Genomic DNA, 21,139 nt, shown 5'->3' with positions numbered 1-21,139 from the left:
TTAGGGTGTTCTTTTAACGTGACACCTCACAAGGACTGGTTTAGCTCATACAAAGATTTGGATGGAGGTTTAGTATACATGGGTAACAACCACTCATGTCCAGTAGTTGGAATTGGCTTAGTCTCACTTAAACTAGAAGATGAGACAGTCAAACTACTTAGAAATGTTAGACATGTGCCTAAATTCAAGAGAAATTTGATTTCACTGGGCATGCTAGACTCAATTGGTTATGAATATAGAGAAAAAGAAGGCTACTGTGAAGTATTGAAGAATGGTAAGCCTATATTCAAAGGGGTCAAAATAAATGGGTCTATGTTGTTCAAAGAGTTCAGAAAATGCAATAAGCCCTAGTTGTGACTACCAAGCAGCCTACCGAAGGAGGCCTTTGGCACGAAAGACTTTCATATATTAGTGTCAAAGGCCTCCAAGCTCTTGCCAACCAAGGAATTCTACCTTATGGAATTCATTAGAGCCTATCCTTCCGTGAGCATTGTGCGATAGGCAAGGAAACCAGGTAGAGTTTTGTTAAGGCCCAACATACAACTAAGGCTATCATTGACTATGCGCATTCAGACATTTGGGGCCCTTCACCTTTCCAACTCTTAAGTGGAGTCAGGTATTTCCTAACTTTTGTTGATGATTATTCCAGGAAATGTTGGATATTTTTCCTCAAAACTAAGGATATGATGTTTGAGAAATTCAAAGCATGGAAGACTATGGTTGAAAAACAGACTAACCTTCAAATAAAATGCCTAAGGACAGATAATGGACTTGAGTTTTGTGCAGAAGAGTTTAATGTTTTTTGTAGACAGCAAGGGATTGTTAGACACAAGATTATGAGGTACACACCTCAACAAAATAAGTGCAGAAAGACTAAACATAACAATTATGGAGAGGGTTAGGAGTCTCTTATCAGATGCTAACCTACCAAACAAGTTTTGGGCTGAAGCAGCCTCTTATATAGTCTATACTCTAAACAGATGCCCTCATGCCTTACTTAACTTACTCACTCTAGAGGAAAAGTTGACCAAACATCCACCTAACCTAAGGGTGTTTAGGTGTTTAGGTGCATATGTTTTGTGCATCATAATAAAGGGAAATTAGTTGCTCGTGCAGTTAAATGTATGTTTTTGGGGTTCGCTGAAGAAGTAAAGAGCTTTAGACTGTGGATTCATACTGAGAGGAAGTGTGTAACAAGCATAGATGTCATTTTTAGAGAGACGGAGATGTTTATGCAAAAACCTAACCCTGCTGATTCAACACCACAAGAGAAGAAAAAAACATTTAAGGTGGAGCACTCTCTATTGCCTACAACAGATCCCTCAAGCTCAAATTCTAGTAATTCTAATGGTCAATTGTCTCACCATGAAGAAGAAGAAGAGGAAGCAATATCTGACACTGAGCAAGAGGGATTAGACTTAAGGGATTATACTCTAGCTAGAGACAAGTGAAGGAGAATTATAGTACCACCTTCAAGATATGATGACTACATCAATCTAGCTTTAAATGCCTCAGAACTGGATAATGAGTTAGAACCCTCCACTTTCGAAGAGGCAGTGAGTTATGCTAAGGCAAGGAAATGGATAGAGGTTATGGATGATGAGGTTGAGTCCCTAATAACAAATGACACTTGGGACGTAATTCCTTTACCTAAAGGGTGCAAGTCAATTGCATCCAAGTAGGTGTACAAGTTTAAAGAGGATATTCCAAATGTTCAAGGATCTATATATAAAGCTAGGTTGGTTGCAAAGGGATTCACTGAAAGACAAGGTGTTGACTACAATGGGATTTTTTTCCTTGTAGTCAAATAAACTTCAATCAGGCTACTACTATCTATTGTGGCAAAACAAAATCTAGAGCTAGAACAACTTGATGTTCAAATAATCTTCCTACATGGTTTCTTGGATGAAACCATTTACATGTGTCAACCTAAAGGCTAAGAAGTCAGTGGAAAAGAAGACCATTACTATCTATTGAAGAAGTCTATCTATGGACTTAAATAATCTCCTAGGTGTTGGAACAGAAGATTCAATGATTTCGTACAGTAGAATGGATCTATTAAAAGCTCCTATGATAGTTGTGTCTATATAAACTCTAACACTTATGCTAATCCTTTCTATCTACTTCTATATGTAGATGATATGCTGCTGTCAGGAACTACCATGAAAGATCTAAAGCAAGTAAAATACTTGTTGAAATCAGAAATTGAAATGAAAGACATAGGAAGTGCAAATAGAATATTAGGCATAGACATCAAAAGAGACAAGTCAGCATACAAGTCAAGCATTGATCAGTCATAGTATTGTGAGAAATTAATCAAGAAATATCATATGACAGAGGCTAAGATAGTTTGCACACCAATAGCTCATCATTTTAAACTTTCATAAGAAAATTCACTTAAGGAAATAGATATTGAGCGCTTAAAGAAAATGTCTATTGTTCCCTACTCCCAAGCAGTGAGAAGTCTGATGTATCTTATGATTTCTACAAGGCCAGATATTGCTTATGCTACAAGTTTGGTCAGTAGGTACATGGCTAACCCTGGCAAAAGGCATTGGAAGGCTACCAAGTGGATTATGAGGTACCTAAAAGGCACTATGACTGCCAGACTGCTATATCAACAGACATTAAACAGCGAACTTGAGTTAATTGGCTTTGTTAACTCAGATTATGCAGGGGATTTAGACAGAAGAAGGTCCTTATTAGGTTATATCTTCCTATATAAATGTTGTGTACTTAGTTAGAAAGCTACTTTATAGTCTGTGGCAGCTCTTTCTACAACTGAGGCTGAATTTATAGCACTATCAGAAGCTATAAATGAAGGTTTATAGCTTAAAGGGCTACTATTTGACTTCGGAATCAAACAGAACACGATCAAGATATATTGTGATAATCAAAGTACCATACATTTATCTAAACATCCACAATATCATAATCGTACAAAACATATCGATGTTAAATACCATTTTATACGGGAATAGATAGAAGAAAAAAAAATAGAGGTGCTGAAAATTCATACCTCAGAGAACACCTCTGACATGCTGACCAAGGCATGACCCAACTCAAACTTCAGAAGTGCCTTGACATCATTGGGTTTGAGTTGAGAGACAAAGGATGAAGAAGAAAGGGTTAGCAAAAAGAGGAGATAAGAACTTGTTAAAGTTCATGTCAAGGTGGAGATTTGTTAAGGAATTCATGCTGAAATTAACTTTACAAGTTTGTTATAACTATTCTTTGTAAAGTCCTATATAATTAGTACTTAGCTAGCTTATAAATGTACTGAAAACAAAAGAGACTATCCTAGCTACTTATCTGTATTCTTCAAGAACTCTGCAATATTTGAATGAAACTCAGCTCCTCCATGGATGTGGGATCTCTTATAGTCGAACCACGTTAAAGACTGGTGTCATTCTTCTTCCTCTTCTCTTTACTCTTCATGCATAACTATTCACTCATCATCTTCATCAAATTTCTTTAAGAAGTTCAACAGCATTTCCCCTCTGTTTCTCTATTCTCTCTTGAGCTCCCTAATCTGAAAGAAAGAAAATGAAAGATAGTCATTCAAGGCTATTTGATTGTGTGAGTGCCTAGGATTAATCTTGGCCATCAACGTGTAGAGCAAGATCAAACCTTCACACGGATTGTGTTTTCAACACATGGTATTTGAGGCAAGATTTTCTTTCAGTTGGTTTTAAGCTGAATGAGTTTTTCAGTTTGGGCCTTGGTGTATTTTTCTTAAGCCCATCAAATACATCAACACAGCCAAACAGAATGTGTGTTAATAATTTACTTTTTTTTTTGAAAAAAATTTAGGCATAATAAATTTAGGAATTTAAATTTCATTTTGTGTTGGAGATTGTACCCATGTTTTGGAGGGAGTGAGGAGACCCACCAATGTAGTTTTGGTGGACGACCCACACATATGCCGTCATCCGGTCGGGTGCGTGAGGGGCGTGTGTGTGATTATTTTTCCATAAAAATATAATATTTTTATTATTATTTATTATTTATTTATTAAAAAGAAAAAATTTCTTTTAGCCATTGGCCACCTATCGGTCTTCCGCCTGCGGCTTTCGAGAACACGTTTAGAGGTTGAATGCGTTTACCTCTCGTGGCATTTCAGTGCTGAAGGCCTATAAAAGGCACATCTCTGAACAGTCTTTTAACACAAAACATTCATTCTCTATCGCTTTATTCTATTTTCTTTTCTCATTTTTTGAGCATTCAATCAAAAAGGTGTATGTTTTGATCGGTAATGATGCATTTTCGATCAAGTTTTTTGGGTTGTTTTATCTTGGCGATGACATGACAGTATTTCTAACCTGCTTGCATACTTGACAGGGTCGCAAAACGCCTTAAAGAGAGTGAGCTCTACGACTCGGCCTATAACGAGCTTTTGTTTTGTAGGTTCTATTCGTTGTTACTATCCTGTTCATCATCTAAGGGTATTGTTGTTTACAACATATTATCATTTCATTGTAAAATTTGAAAGATATAATTGAAAGTACACTTGTTAAACTTGCAAGGCAATATCTGTTGGATAGGAATAGTGAAAATGAGAAAATAAGAGAAAAGGAAGGAGAAGAGAGAAAGCCATAACCATGGAATAAAATGAGGAGAGGTTGGGGAAGGTGAGGAAGGGAGGGGAGAGAGAGAATAATTAAAAAAGCCATGTAATCTTAAAAATAATATAATGTTAGAAAAGTTGTCCACCCCATTTACAATATGCCATCTGAATCCGTTAGGTTAAATTTTTCATTAATTAATTGACGGTCAAATTAACATAAGCATTCTTTAGAATCATTTTCCAAATCTTGATCACGAAAATATATCTTTTCAAACTTTAAGGATCAAACATGTGCTAATTCCAAACCTCATGGACAGAAAGCATATTTTACCCAATATTTTATTATTAATAGACAACACTAGTATTAAAAACGAAGGTAGTATTTAACTGTTTTTGAATTAGTAATTTTATGCAAACACGAATTATTTATTTATTTTATTGATAATCAGTAATATCAATAATAAATAAAGTATCCTATCATATTACAACAACTATTGAAAACATTATTTGATGGAAAACCGTCACAACGTGGTTACTTCATAAGAACGATTGTAGCGGCCCATCAGAATATTTCTCCAACGATTCTTTCGTACTTATTTCTATTTTTAATTAATTGAATGGGCATCGACCATATACTTGAGCTTGGAGGCGTTGACCTAAAACAACTTGGAGAGGGTCCTTTCTAATGCTAGTCAAACCAACATTTTCTTCCATATTGAGTAACTCTGCAGATGGCCTATCAATCTCAAAACCATGAAGCAGATTTGCAAGTGTTAAATGCATAATTTGAAGAGCAAAAGAGATTCCTAGGCACATTCTACGTCCACTTCCAAATGTCATCAATTGGGAACTTTGACCTCTAACTTCAAAATCTTTGTGGCTCGTTAGAAATCTTTCCAGGCGAAACTCACAAGGATCTTCCCATACAAGTGGGTGTATTTGAAGCTTTTGAATATTCACTATGAGTTGTGTCTCTGTTGGAATATGATAGCCAACAATTCTACAATCTTCCATAGATTCATGAGGAATTTCAACTGGTATTGCAGGATACAAGCATAACATTTCCTTCACAATTGCTTGAAGATATAAAATATCTTTTACATCAGACTCTTTCACCTGTCTCTCTCCCAATTTTTTCATCTAATTCAAATTGAACTTTCTTGAGTATTTCTTGATTGTTGAGAAATAAAGAAAGAGCCCCATATCATTGTTATCGTTGTAGTGTTAGAATCCGCCAATATGAGAAACTACACAAGTTTCAACCAATTTTAATTGGGAAGTCTTTGAAACGTAAGACTTAAAATAATCTGTATATAAAATTCTATAATTTTAAATTAACACTTTTGGACGTTAATTAATATGCTATCCTAATAGAAATCGAATAATGCAGGTTTGTCATCTAATTTTTAATAAATTAGCTACTACATCAATTCTATTTCATCCTTTTAATGGAAAAACTATTCTAAGAGTATTCTTTGAGATAATTTCAATTCAATAAAGTTTAAAATGAAAAAGGTTCAAAGTCTAAAGGTCAAGCTTAATTATATTACATCAATCCTAAATTAAAGAGTATTTTCTATATTTTAATCATTTATTAGTAACTTGGATAAATGTAAAATTTACGTTAGAAAAAAATCAATTATTCAAAAGCATTTTTTTGATTATTAAATGTCTTATAAAAAAAAAAGTACTTAGGGTTAAATTCTTTGGAGTTAGAAAACCTATTCATTTCAAATAACTTTTATGAAATTATACAATAGGATCACCCTAAAGTAACTGATAACTCTGTATATTGTTTTACACATCCAATAGTTATTAGGTGATATAGTATTAATATGTGTGACCATTTTTGAACAATTTTTTAACCAACAAACACTTTTTTAGCGATTCATATGGGTGCATCGCAAGATACATCTATTTTTGTACATCGCAGTCTAATTACACATATATATGTATGTGCATATATGTATATATGTATATACATGTATACATGTACATGTGTGTGCGAGAGTTTTTGAACCTAAGATGGCCAAACAAAACGCAAACAATCAGTAGAATAAATAAAAAACGGTAAAGAACGAACACCAAGATATATAGTGATTCGACCCGTTTGGTCTACATCCACTTGAGAACCAGCTTGAATTAATTTTATTATGAACAATAAGGAATTTACAAATTACAAATAATCAACAATAATCACCAATCTGTAATTTCAAAATTGTGCATATGTGTATATATATACATGTGCATATGTGTATATATATACATGAATTGCCATTTGTCATGTATCCATAATTACCAGAATGACATTGGGCCTTTAATTTCACCAAAAATCCAATAAAACCCACTTAAATACCGTGTTATTTTCTACAATGTGCATATGTATATATATATATGGGTACATATCCATATGTGCACCTATATACATGTGTGCATATATGTATATATATATATAAACATATTTGCACATATGTATATATATATATATATATACATATGTAGACTTGATAACTGTATTGGCATCATAGGTTGACAGTTGTTCCATATCATCTTTAACAGCTGAAAGCATCACATCCATGAAATCATGCGCCTGAAAATTCCTGTTTTGTTGATGCTCTTGAAGGCATTTATCAAACACCACGTCAAGCACTTTGGCTGTCTTCTTCGTGACCGATCAATGGTCCATGCTCCCTTTGATGCACATATCTTAGCACATCTCAAATCTAGTCCAATAAAATACTACCATGTGACTTTTTCTTCTAAACAATAATTTTTTCATGATTACTCTTTTGAATGGTAAAGAAGTAGGAGCCTATAGGTTAGATACAATCTAAGCTCCACCTAATCATTACTCTAAAATGTATCAAAAACCACACTAAGTTTTATGAAAAAAACTTTGGTGAAACCCATATTGCACCAATAAAAAATTAGTCATGTGATTATTAATGTTCTCTAAAAAATTATTAAAAATAATTACTTTTTGTGGATAGAGAAAAAGAAGTATGGACTTAGACTGCACACTCAAATAAAAATAAAGATAATCATTGTTTATTTTTTTTTGCATCTCACTCAAATTGTTTAGTTATAATGTCAGATAAACTCTTTCACTATAATTTTTCTTTTTTTTTTTCTTTTTCATTTTTTTATCATTCGGATGTAAAATGAATAAAGATAGGTACATCTTTAAAAATATTTTAAGAAAATTTTATAGAAAGTTGATCCAATGGCTATATTTATTTTTAATTATTTTTAAAAAATAGCCATCGACTTGCCACATTCATGATATTAATATTTTTGTAGCTTTTCTTGTATTGGCCCATGGTAGTATTTTTGGAATTTTCCTCATACACATTGAATGGTTCAAAATTATTTATCCAATTCTCAACGTCTTCAATAATTTCTTTTGTATTTCTATCATGGACGAAAATGGTAGAAGTAGATTCATAATTTTGCAGCATTTAGATTTATGCAGGAGAAATTATAAAAAAAAATAGGAATTTATATTATATAGTTATTTGAAGATATATGCATACTTTCTATTTTATAATTCATGGCCATTGTAAATGGTTTCATTGAATATTTTTTTTTAACTTGCATAATTCAAAAGATTTTAGTTACAGTTTTAAATATTTGTTAAATATTTTGTGTCACGGATTTTATAGAAATGTTTTCAGGATATATTTATCTATATTATTTTAGGCTACAGAATAGATTTCTTTGCATGTTAAAATAATTATAAACATTATTATATTTACAATAATTCCCTTCTGATTTATCTTTTGTTTGCGAAATAGTTAGGAAAGATTAATATTTTATGTTGTTTAAAATTTTGGTTTGAGAATAATTAAATTATAGAACAACCCTACATATTAAAAAAACTCTTTATTAATTTGTGACCTTCTCATTTTTAGTTGATCTACTGAAGATCAATAGTCTTGTTTTGGTCGTAACATTTAAAAAGAAAAGATAAATTACAGAGAAGACGCCATAAATAGTTATAAGAAAAGAAAAACTAGTTATCAATAGCTTCTCGAATCTTAACAGAAAATAGAAAAAAAATCATATCGATGGAATAATAAGTTATAATTCATCGGTTGGTTGTATCATTAACCATTTCTTTCTTTTGTTGCGAAAAACTTATCATGAATCCATTGATTTCTGTCACTTTCGTTATTGCTATTGGGCTGGCCGTCAGGCTTGCTTCTATTGGATCTGGGGTTAGGTCAAGATACTGCTACATGCCAAGCTGTAGAAAGGATCACGAGACAACACAAGGTGGAGGGAAGAATCCAAGATACTTTATTGCTTAGTCTAGCTTTTATGGAAGTTTAATTATTTATGGATAGGTGGGCAGCATTAACACTTTTATTTCGAATTCTTTTGTTTAATCCTAAAAATTTATGTATTTTTTTTCATATTTACAAAATATTTATTGTGGATAAAAAACTCTTCATCTTTCAATTTTAAAATTTAATTAAAGTGAAAAATAGAGGATTTGAGTGTTTCCAATAAAAATCTTATCTGATTTCATTTATTTCAATAAGAATTTAAGGTGTAAATTTTCATGATTCAACAATATTTTTATTTTATAAGATTTTGCAAACCAATTTAACTATGTATTCTATGATATATTCTATAATAGTAATAATGATTTTGAGAAAAGAAATTAAATATTCATAGAATTAAAAAAGAAGGTTTTAACTTAATCAACTAATGTCATGGTTTCAATATCTCATTAAAATTGCAACAAATTTACCCCATTGATGAGCTAATGTACAAATTTTTATTTATAATATATCTTATAGAACCAATTACATTTAGTCACTTAATTGATCTTTTTTCTATCCATCTTAGATCAATTTATATCAATAAAATGAAAATATCTTTTTGTCGTTATCGAAGACGAAATTTTAAGGTAATAAGTATATAATATGAATAGAACAAGAGAGGGGAGAAATACTAAATTAAAAGGTTAGTCAAAGATATATACAAGTTATTCACACTCTCTCTTTTTTTTTTTTTTTTTATTTCACTAATATTAATGAAATTTCAGTTATTGATTAAGGTGAAGTTCCGTAAAAACACCTGTCTTTTTTAAAATATCATGAACAGATTATTTAAGTTGAACACCATTTTCAAGGAATTATAGAATAGCAAGAACATTTAAAATTTGAAACATCATGTGAAATGAATTCCATAAAACAAGAAAAATCCTATTTTAAAAATAACTAAAATAATAATAATAATAATAAAATAAGTGGTAAGAACGTAATATGTGGGTGCCTACCCCCAGGTACTATCTTATTATGAGGTAGTATATTATTATGCGTAGTATCTTATTGGACAATCACTATGTCTATGTTCTTTTGTGTTGAAAGTATGGGTTCACATAAAAACTTATATTCTGAACACTCTTGTATTTTTTTTTTTTTTTTTTAAAGAAAGAAATCGAAGATTTATCTTATTCCTATACAATTCTTATGTATGTGAATATCAATCCATTTTCCTTTTTCTACATAACCAATCTTCTCATATACGGTTAACTTCTTATAGGCACCTTTTTGGGTGAATATATTTTTATGGAAAAATAGAACATCAATCAAAAAATTTATCAAAAGCTAAGCTCCACCATACGCTTTTGTATAGGCACCTTTACCATATATGATTAGCTTCTTATAGGCGTCTTTACCATACTCTTTTGTATGGTAAAGAAGTGGGCAATCTAAGCTCCACCTAATCATTGCTCTATAATGTATCAAAAACTACATTAATTTTTATGAAAAAAAATTGGTGCAACACCTATTGCACCAATGAAAAAATTATCATGTAGTTATTAATGTTTTCTAAAACATTATTAAAAATAATTTGTATTAATTTGTATCCCTCTCATTTTTAGTTGATCTATTGGAGATCAATAGTCTTGTTTTGATTGTAACATTTAAAAAGAAAAAATAAATTACCGAAAAGTCGCCATAACAATTTTTAAGAAAAGAAAAACTAGTTATAAGTAGTTTCTCGATTCTGAACAAAAAATATAAAATAAGAGAGAGATTTTGCTACTTCAATTCGGAGTTTTTAGTTAGATTAATCTTAGTGATGGAATAATAAAAAATTCATTGGTTGGTTGTATCATTAACCATTTCTTTCTTTTGGTGCGAAGAACTTATCATGAATCCATTGATTTTTGCCGCTTCCATTATTGTTACTGGATTGGCCGTCGGGCTTGCTTCTATTGGATCTAGGGTTACGACAAGATACTGCTGCAGACCAAGCTGTAGAAGGGATCACGAGACAATGCGAGGGAAGAATTTGAGGTACTTGACTGCTGCAGACCAAGCTGTAGAAGGGATCACGATACAACGCGAGGGAAGAATTTGAGGTACTTTCTTGCTTAGTCTGGCCTTTATTGAAGTTTAACTATTTATGGACAGATTGCAGCTTAGCACTTTTATTTCGAATCCTTTTAATTAATCACAAAAAATTATATATATATATAAAATTTTTATCGTGGATAAAAAAAACTCTTTATCGTTCAATTTTAAAATTTAATTAAAATAAAAAAATAGGAGATTTGTGCGTTTCCAATAAAAATCTTATCTAATTTCATTTATTTCAATAAGAATTTAAGGCTTAAATTTTCTAAACTTAACAATGGTTTTAGTTAATAAAATTTTAGGATTACTCTTTTGAATGGTAAAGAAGTGGGGAGCCTATAGGTTAGATGCCACCTAAGCTCGATCTAATCATTGCTCTAAAATGTATCAAAAGCCACATTAATTTTTATGAAAAAAACTTGGGTGCAACCCGTATTACACCAATAAAAAAATTGTCATGTTGCTATTAATGTTTTCTAAAAAATTATTAAAAATAATTATTTTTTTGTGTGTAGAGAAAAAGAAGTATGGACTTAGACTGCACCTAAGTACTATTCATTTTTTGCATCTCACTCAAATTGTTCAGTTATAATGTCGTAACTTCATAAACTCTTTCACTATAATTTTTCTTTTTTTCTTCTTTTTCATTTTTTATCATTCGGATATAAGATGAATAAAGATAGGTACATCTTGAAAAGCACTTAAGAAAATTTTATAGAAAGTTGATCCAATGGCTATATTTATTTTTAATTATTTTTAAAAAGATAGCCATCGATTTGGCACATTCATGATATTAATATTTTTGTAGCTTTTCTTGTACTGGTCCATGGTAGTATTTTTGGAATTTTCTTCATACACATTGAATGGTTCAAAATTATTTATCCCATTCTCAACGCCTTCCATATTTTTTTTATATTTCTATCATGGACGAAAATGATAGAATGAGATTTATAATTTTGCAGCATTTAGATTTATGCAAGAGAAATTATAAAAAATGGTTTCATTGAATAATTTTTTTTAACTTGGTTAATTCAAAAGATTTTAGTTACAGTTTTAAATATTTGTTAAATATTTTGTGTCACGGATTTTATAGAAATGTTTTCAAGAAAAATATATTTATTTATCTTATTTTAGGTTACAAAATAGATTTTGTTGCATGTTAAATAAAATTATAAACATTATTATATTTGCAATAATTCCCTTCTGATTTATCTTTTGTTTGTTAAATAGTTAGGAAAGATTAAGATTTTATGTTGTTTATAGATTTTGGTTTGAGAATAATTAAATTACAGAAAGTTGTTGGAGAGGCTCGATCTTTCGTCTACACATTAAAGAAAATCATTATTAATTTGTAACCCTCTCATTTTTAGTGGATCTATTGAAGATCAATAGTCTTGTTTTGGTTCTAGCATTTAAAAAGAAAAAATAAATTACAGAAAAGTCGCCATAACAATTTTTAAGAAAAGAAAAACTAGTTATAAGTAGTTCCTCGATTCTGAACAGAAAATATAAAATAAGAGAGACTTTTTGCTACTTCAATTTGGAGTTTTTAGTTAGAAATCTTAGTGATGGAATAATAAGTTATAGGTTGTATCATTAACCATTTCTTTATTTTGGTGCAAGGAATTTATCATGAATCCATTTATTTCTTCCGCTTCCATTATTGTTACTGGGTTGGCCGTCGGGCTTGCTTCTATTGAACTTAGGGTTAGGTCAAGATACTGTTGCAGGCCAAATTGTAGAAGGGATCATGAGACAATGGCAGGGAAGAATTTGAGGTACTTTGTCGCTTAGTCGGGCTTTTATGGAAGTTTAACTATTAATAGACAGGTTGCAGCAGTAGCACTTTTATTTCGAATCCTTTTGTTTAATCCTAAAAAATTATATATATATTTTTTCATATTTATAAAATATTTATCGTGGATAAGAAACTCTTTATCGTTCAATTTTAAAATTTAATTAAAGTGAAAAAATAGGGGATTTGAACGTTTCCAATAAAAATCTTATCTAATTTCATTTATTTCAATATGAATTTAAGGTGTAAATTTTCTAAACTTAACAATGGTTTTAGCTAATAAGATTTCGAAAACCAATTTAAATATGTATTCAGCGGGATATATTCTATAATAGTAATGATGATTTCGAGAAAAGAAATTAAGGGTTCATAAAATTAAAAAAGAAGTTTTTAACTTAATCAAATAACATCATTGTTTCAATGTCTCGTTAAAATTGCAACAAAATTACCCCATTGATGAGGGAAATTACATATTTTTTTATTTATAATATATCTTATAGAACAAATTAGTTCATTTAGTCACTTAATTGATCTTTTTTCTATTCATCTTAGATCAATATATATCAATAAAATAAAAATATCTTATTGTTGTTATCGAAGATAAAATTTTAAGGTAATAAGTGTATAGTATGAATAGAACAAGAGGGAAAAATACTATTTTAAAAGGTTCAGTCAAAGCTATATACAAGTTATTCACACCCTCTTTTGTTTTTTTTTATTTCATTGGAATTTCGGTTATTGATTAAGGTGATGTTCCATAAAAATGCATGTTTTTTTAAATATTATGAACAAATCATTTAAGTTGAGCACCATTTTCAAGGAAATATACAATAGCAACAATATTTAACGTTTGAACCATCATATGAAATGAGTTCCATAAAACAAGAAAAAAATCCTATTTTGAAAATAACTAAAATATTAACAATAATAAATAAAACAAGTGGTAAGCACGTAATATGTGGGTGGCTACCCGGGGTGCTATCTTATTATGAGGTAGTATATTATTATGCGTACTATCTCATTGGACAACCACTATGTCTATTTTCTTTCGTTTGAACTCCACTTAAAAACTTATATTCCAAACTCTCTTGGTTTTTTTTTTTTTTTTTTGAAAGAAAGAAATCAAATATTAGTCTTGTTCCTATACAGTTGTTATCTTTCCTTTTTCTACGTAACCAATCTTCTCATATGTGATTAACTTTTTATAGGGGCCTTTTTGAGTGAATATAATGGAAAAATAGAACATCTTGTTAAAGTGTTTGCTAATTATTTTTCGGCTATCTTACGGGTCTTCAAGGATCCTTTTATGCATTAGGTTAGATATCAAGGAAAATCTATTTAGGTTTCAAAAGATACGCCAATTCTAATTAATAAGTGAAAATATTACATTGTCAATTTATGACAATGTAATTTTTATGTGCGGTCAGAACAAGAAAGGTTCTATATAAACCAATTATCCAAGCGTTCTGTTGACTTTTTGAGCTATATTTCAAGTGTGCAATTAAATCCTTTAGTGGTATGGAGTAAGATGTTAGAAAATTTATTTCTAATAGATAATGCTACAAACTAAATTCTTTCATTTTTTATGCTTATCAAATCTTCTTAAAAAAAAAATAAAAACAAAACTTAAACTTTAAAAAATTATTAATTCCCTCACTAAGAAAGATAGATGAATCCTTTTTTGTATTAATATCCTTTTCCTTGAATTAGTAGTCGGATGTATACAACAAAAGTTAAGTATAAAATTTGATTGAGATAGATTCTTTCAAAATAGTAATTGAATTTACTAATTGAGTTTACAAAAAAAATCGGAGCTAGAACTGATATATTTTGCTTTAAGATGAAAAATTAGATCAAAGTTTACTATGTAAAATGGATTTTGTATCGTCCAAATTCCATTTGTGTATGTGCTTCCTGGAAACGTACAGTACTCTATTTCATTAGAAAAATTAGGCGTAATCAACTACACCTAGTACGGTATTCATTGAATCCTGATTATGATGCTACCAATAATTGTAGTAAATCATATATGACACATATGCCTTTCTCTCATCAATTACCACTCGCTGAAAAAATAAGAATTTCTATTTTTTTTTTGGTGACAATGTGAAAAAAAAAATATGAGAGATCCTCTTTGGAGTAAAATTAAGTTATGTTATTTGTTCTCATTCCTTTCTTCACTCATGGTTCGATATTTTGGTGTCCTGGGCCTAGAGGAACTAGCTACTAGCTAATCAGACGTGAGCCCCTCCTCGAGCAGATTCCTCCTTTTGCTCCTCATCGTATGGGGTATTAACAGCCGTTTCCAATTGTTATTCCCCTCCCAAGGGCAGGTTCTTACACGTTACTCACTTGTCCATCACTGGAAACACCACTTCCCATCTGACTTGCATGTGTTAAGTATACTGCCAGATGTTCATCCTAAGCCAGGATCAAACTCTCCATGAGATTCATAGTCATTGGGCCTAGAGGAACCAAACCAATCCATCCTGAACTTGATGGTTAAACTCTACTGCAGTAACAATACTATATGGGAGGTCCCGCAAAAAAATAGCTCAACGCCAGGATGATAAAAAGGTTAACACCTCTAATTTTTTTGTACTTTTCAATAGTCAATATCCATATGAAAAAAAATGAAAAATGAAAAGGTCATCTTATTCAAAACCCCTTCTTTCCCACTTTTGTCTCTCACTTCACACCTTGGAACGCACTGTTTGGGGCAATTATGGATCCTAAGAGCCAATTTTTCCTTCGTTTAGCCAATTTCTCATGAAAAGTAAAATGGGTAAAGTAACTTTCTATTTATTGTTGTAGAATAAGAAGCCTTCATATTTTAATGCATATATTTAATTTATTCAGAGCTATTAGAGTGGGATCAACTTTTTTGGGAATATGGGTTGAAGCAATAACAAGAATATTTCTAATGGAACATCTTTCACAATATCTGGAGAGATAGTTCACCGATAGACCAAATGATAAGTAATTCAACTCATTCACATCCAAATCATGAGTTTTTGGAATCCATATTATGCAAGAATGTTGGATTTTATGTCCTAAAACTCATGGTTTGTAAACAATAAACTTATTCTGTAATCAATAAAGTTGTTATTGAAGTTTGATTCAATAAAAATATTATTGAATATATGAATTGTTTATTTTGTTTTAGAAATAAAACCAATAAACTAAAAGATCCATGACTATTACATGAATACTTGAACTTTATGTGGAGACATCAAAGTGGATGAGGTTTGAGTAAATAGTCAAAATAATCTATAGTATACGAATAAGGTTGGGTGCCTTATTCTAGTAAAACTATTGGATGTGGCCAACTCTGTAGTTGTTACAATTTGTTGTAAAGTGCTACAAACGAAGTGATCTTGATTCTTTCATGTTGTGACATGAGGAGTGGGGGCATCTTGTGTCACATCTCGTCCCAGACCACCCTCTTAGCCTAGAGAAGAGCGTGACTCCTTTGGCTGACACTTACTACATAATAACTCTTGCGGAATAACTCTGATACCAAAATATAACTTATATACAGCGAAATGTCTTTAAGCCAAAATTTATTAATTCAGAAACATAACATATTTAGAGTCATTACAACACTAGATTCACAAGTCCTAAAACCCAAAAACCCTAGTCCCTATATGAATAACAGTAACATGTGTACAATATTAACAGTAACCACCTAAACCGACGGGTTACAAATCTCTTATTCCTTTAGTGGCAGAGCAGATGCAGAGCTATGTTCAGAGGATTTGACCGCTAACTATGGGGGAAAAAAAGAAAACATTTGAAAACGGGGTGAGCTTATGCCCAGTGAGTGACTTAAGAAAGATAATTGATTATCATGCAAAATCTCAATAAAGAGTTTAACTGAAACATAAGCTTCTACAGTACTTGTACAGCAGTATAAACATTTTCCAAGCATAGAACATATAAAACTATTTTAATCATAAAACAGTAAAACTATTTCTCAGTCAAGGATAACCCTACTGTGGGTAAAGACAATTCGAACACCAACTACTAGCCAAGAGAGAACCCTTTTGCTCAATCTCTGACTCTAACTACGTGCACGTGGCCATACTAAGTACCGTCATACCTTGGGTACTTCTACTCAGATACCTTCTCAAACGTCCTTCAGTATCTGGTTGGTTTGGTACCTTCTCAAACATCCTTCAGTACCAATAGATACCTTCTCAAATATCCTTCAGTATCTAGTTGGGCAGATACTTTCTCAAATGTCCTTCAGTATCGCGTTTTAAGTAAAACTAGTTATAAATGACTTTCTCTTTAAAGCATGTAAAGTATAACACATATAAAAACATGGATTTAAAGGTACTAACGCATGCTGCACATATAAATAGCTTTTTAACAAACTTCTCACTCATGCATGCGTTTAAAACATAATTCATAGATTGCTTGGAAATCACTTTGTAAAACTAGTTGGCATGAGAATATTCTTCTTTAAAACATATTTTCTATAACACGTTGTAATCAAACATTTAAGCAATATTTTAGTCAAAACGTTTTAGGCACTCACCTTGATTGCTTAGGAGCTTTTCACTCTAGTAGCTCTCTTTTCTACCTCGGGCTCCCTTTTCACTCATAGAATCCAGATTCAATTTATAGCTTAGATTACTCATAGTTATGTACCTTATTTTGAGATACTTCCTTCTACAAACATGTTCTAAAATTTCTCAAGAAGCTTACCCTAAATTTTGAGCTCACGTCTCGTGGTTTAGCCGGAATCACAGAATCTTCAAGACTGGCCCAAGCTGATTCGACAGCCTGACCCTTCTATCTTCTTCTTAGTTTCTAGCCCGACCCCTTCAAGCTTTTCCTCCGGAAGCCCTACCTTGAAAACTAGACTTTCAGAGCTTTCAGGTGGCTTTGGAATCACTCCAAACGCAGGAGTTAATTGGGAGAACTCCTCATCCCAAGTTGATGCATCCTCCTCAGACCTCACTGTCCAATGCGTCCTCTATGTCTAACGCATGGATTTAGCTCTAACGCAAGGTTTGCTCTACTCTCCCACTCTTTTTATGGTATTTCTGAATTGTGATCTAAAAATGAAGTCTCATGGCTCTATTTATAGGCGTCCAAACCTTCTTCGGAGTTGACACCACCTACTTGGCAGCATGGCCAAGTGTCTTCTTCTCATCCCATCAACGTAATGATGTGGTCATCGCAAGCTAAGTGTCTTCTTCCCACCTTGCTAATGCATGAGCCTCCAATATGATACCACCACCTCACATTCTTAAGGCTTAAGGCTTTTCTCCTAAGAAGACAGATGGTTTTGATGATGTTATCCTGATGATTTCATCCTTCTATGCGTCTAACTCTTGGTTGCTCAATGCCTAGTCCATAAGCAACGCATTGCCTCTACTCAACGCATAGCAAGCCAATTCACTATCATGACAGTTCAACTTAGCCATCGCATGGAGCTAACCATCACTAACGCATGGGGTGACTGTCCATTCTTGACGTATTTCACTCGCATGGCTTGCTTGGCATGGGCACATGGTGCAGGCCATCAACGCATGGGCGTGCTACATAGGTTGGCCACTCGATGCATGGGCGTGCTTAGCCGCTCGACGCATGGGCGTGCTTGGCCGTATGGGCTGCGTGCAGTGCCTTGATGCTTGGCCGGGTGCTTAGGCGCTTGGGATTGCTGCTTCGATGCATGGGCGTGCGGCGTGTGCTAGCCATCACTCGCTCGCTCGCATGAGCGCATGGCATGGGTTGCACGCTTGGCTATATGGCAGGGCACCTCAACGCACGGCATGGCTGATCGGCAGGGTGCTCACAGCATAGGTGTGGCCACTCGGCAGTGCGCTCAATGCACGGGCGTATGCACTTGAGAAATGCGTCCGGTCGGGGCTGCTCGACGTATGACTGTCATTCCATGCATGCCTCGCCCACCCGTGTGCCTTCCAACGCATCATCTCCTTTTTCCTTCTTCAACCGCATGCCTTCACCAACAATTCTTCCAACACATTAACCCCACTCTAACACACAAAATTCTATACTTAGCCAAATTTCCAAAATTTTTCACAAAAGTTAACCTTCAAAATTTCCTTTTTTCTCTACCATTTCACCCTAGTTTCCACATCAACCTACTCATCACACTAATCTCAATAGAGAACATACTCAATTAGAGAAATTGGGATTCGGGGTTCACATTTACCTCCCCTTTATAAAAATTTTGTCCTCGAAATTTCGCTACAAGTCCGTCAATTAAACAACTGTGATTGTCTTATTCCTGATTTGCTTTTTGGCTTCCCACGTCGCTTCTTCCGTGTTATGGTTTCGCCATAGTACCTTTACCAATGGGATTGTCTTATTCCTTAAAACCTGTTCCTTTCTTTCAAGAATCTTCATTGGTTTCTCTTCATAAGACAAATTCTCTTTCAACTATAATGGTTGCTCAGGAAATACATGGGTAGGATCTGGCACATACTTTCTAAGCATTGTCACATGAAACACATCATGAATATGAGATAATTCTTGAGGTAAATCCAATCTATATGCCATTGGGCCAACTCTTTCTATTATCTCGTAAGGTCCAATATTTCTTAGGCTTAATTTTCCTTTCCTACCGAATCTGAGTATTCCTTTCCACGGAGATAACTTCAGAAATACTTTATCACCAACTTCAAATTCTAATTATCTTTTCCGCTTATCAGCGTAACTCTTCTGCCTATCTCGAGCCGTCTTAAGATTATCTCTTATAATCTTAACGCTGTCTGATGTCTATTGCACAAGTTCTGGACCTTGTAATTTCCTTTCACCGACTTCATTCCAACATATCGGAGTTCTACATGGCCTTTCGTTTAGTGTCTCATACGGTGCCATCCCGATACTCGAATGGTAACTGTTGTTATACGCAAATTTGATTAACGACAGACGCGTATCCCAACTGCCCTTAAATTACAATACACATGCTCTCAGCATGTCCTTTAATGTCTGGATTGTCCGTTCAGATTGACCATCCGTCTGTGGATGAAAAGCGGTACTAAAATATAACTTGGTTCCCATAGCTTTCTGCAAACTAGGCCAAAACTTTGATGTAAATCTAGAGTCTCGATCTGACACAATTGAAACTGGAGCTCCAAACTGACTCACAACTCGATCAACATACAACTTGGCTAATTGGTTTAGGGTATAAGTAACTTTAACAGGTAAAAGCTTAGTTGTTTTTGTCAATTTATCCACAATTACCCATATACCATCATAGCTCGTTGGTGTCTTAGGTAATCCAAACAGGAAATCCATTGTAATATGCTCCCATTTCCACTCTAGTACTGGGAGTGGATTAAGTAATCCTGTTGGCCTTTGTCTTTTTGGTTTAACTTGTTGACATATTAGGCACTTGTCAACATACTCCGCTATTTCTCTTTTCATACCAGGCAACTAGTACGATCTTTTTAATGTTCTGTACATCTTTGTACTGCCTAGATGCATAGCATAGGCTGAACTATGTGCCTCCTCTAGAATAGCTGGTTTAAGTGCTAAGTACTTAGGTATGTATATCCTACCTTCCTTCAATAACACTCTGTCAGCTCTTAATTGGTAGTCCGTCCTCAATCCTTTATCTACTTCTTCAGCTAACTTCTAAAGATCAGAATCCTTTAATTACTCACGTAGAATGTCTTCTACGAGTGTAGGATGCACTTGAAATGAAGCTAATAACCCTCATTTTTTTACCGGTTGATAATGCTGCCCTAGCATTATAGAACTCATGAATCAGTGTACCCTTCACTGAATTGATACTAGCTCTAGCTGATCTGATTTTTTGACTTAAAGCATCAGCTATTACATTTTCTTTACCTGGGTGATAGTCAATGGTACAGTCATAGTCTTTGATCAACTCGAGCCATCTTCTCTGTCTCGAGTTTAGTTCCTTCTGATCAAAGATATGCTTTAGACTTTTATGATCCGTAAATATATGACACCGCTCATCAAACAGGTAATGTCTCCACAACTTTAGAACTAACACAACTGCCGCTAACTCCAAATCATGTGTAGGGTAGTTACATTCATGCTTCTTTAACTGTCGAGAAGCATAAGCTACTACCTATTCCCATAACATACTCCTGTATGGGGTCTACCACAGTTTGCACAAAGTGGTTTCCTTCCTGTACTAGCTACCGACTCGCTAGCACGACCCGATATTGATCTACCATTCGGTCCAGCTGCAGGCCTTGACCTCTTTCGACCTGAGCTTTACTGGCTTGTGCCTCCAAAACTCCTCATACTCGACTGTCCAGAGAACAGGGGTCTAAAATTCTTACTTCTCGTTTATCCAGGCATTCTAAACTATCCTTCACCTGGCTGGAGTACATCTTCCCTCACTACACTCTCCTCTACTCGGATAGCGGTCTCAACTAACTAAGTGAA

General features: G+C 33.2%; 1 pseudogene; it reads right to left on the bottom strand.

Moving 5' to 3' along the window:
* Positions 1-5,176: 5,176 nt before the first annotated feature.
* Positions 5,177-5,707, bottom strand: LOC150033988 (flavonoid-6-hydroxylase pseudogene; annotated as a pseudogene).
* Positions 5,708-21,139: the final 15,432 nt, after the last annotated feature.

This window comes from Benincasa hispida, chromosome 9 (assembly GCF_027475165.1).
Source record: "Benincasa hispida cultivar pf3 chromosome 9, pf3_genome.v1.1, whole genome shotgun sequence".
Classification (NCBI taxonomy): domain Eukaryota; kingdom Viridiplantae; phylum Streptophyta; class Magnoliopsida; order Cucurbitales; family Cucurbitaceae; genus Benincasa; species Benincasa hispida.
This window is presented reverse-complemented; position numbering and strand designations above follow the sequence as displayed.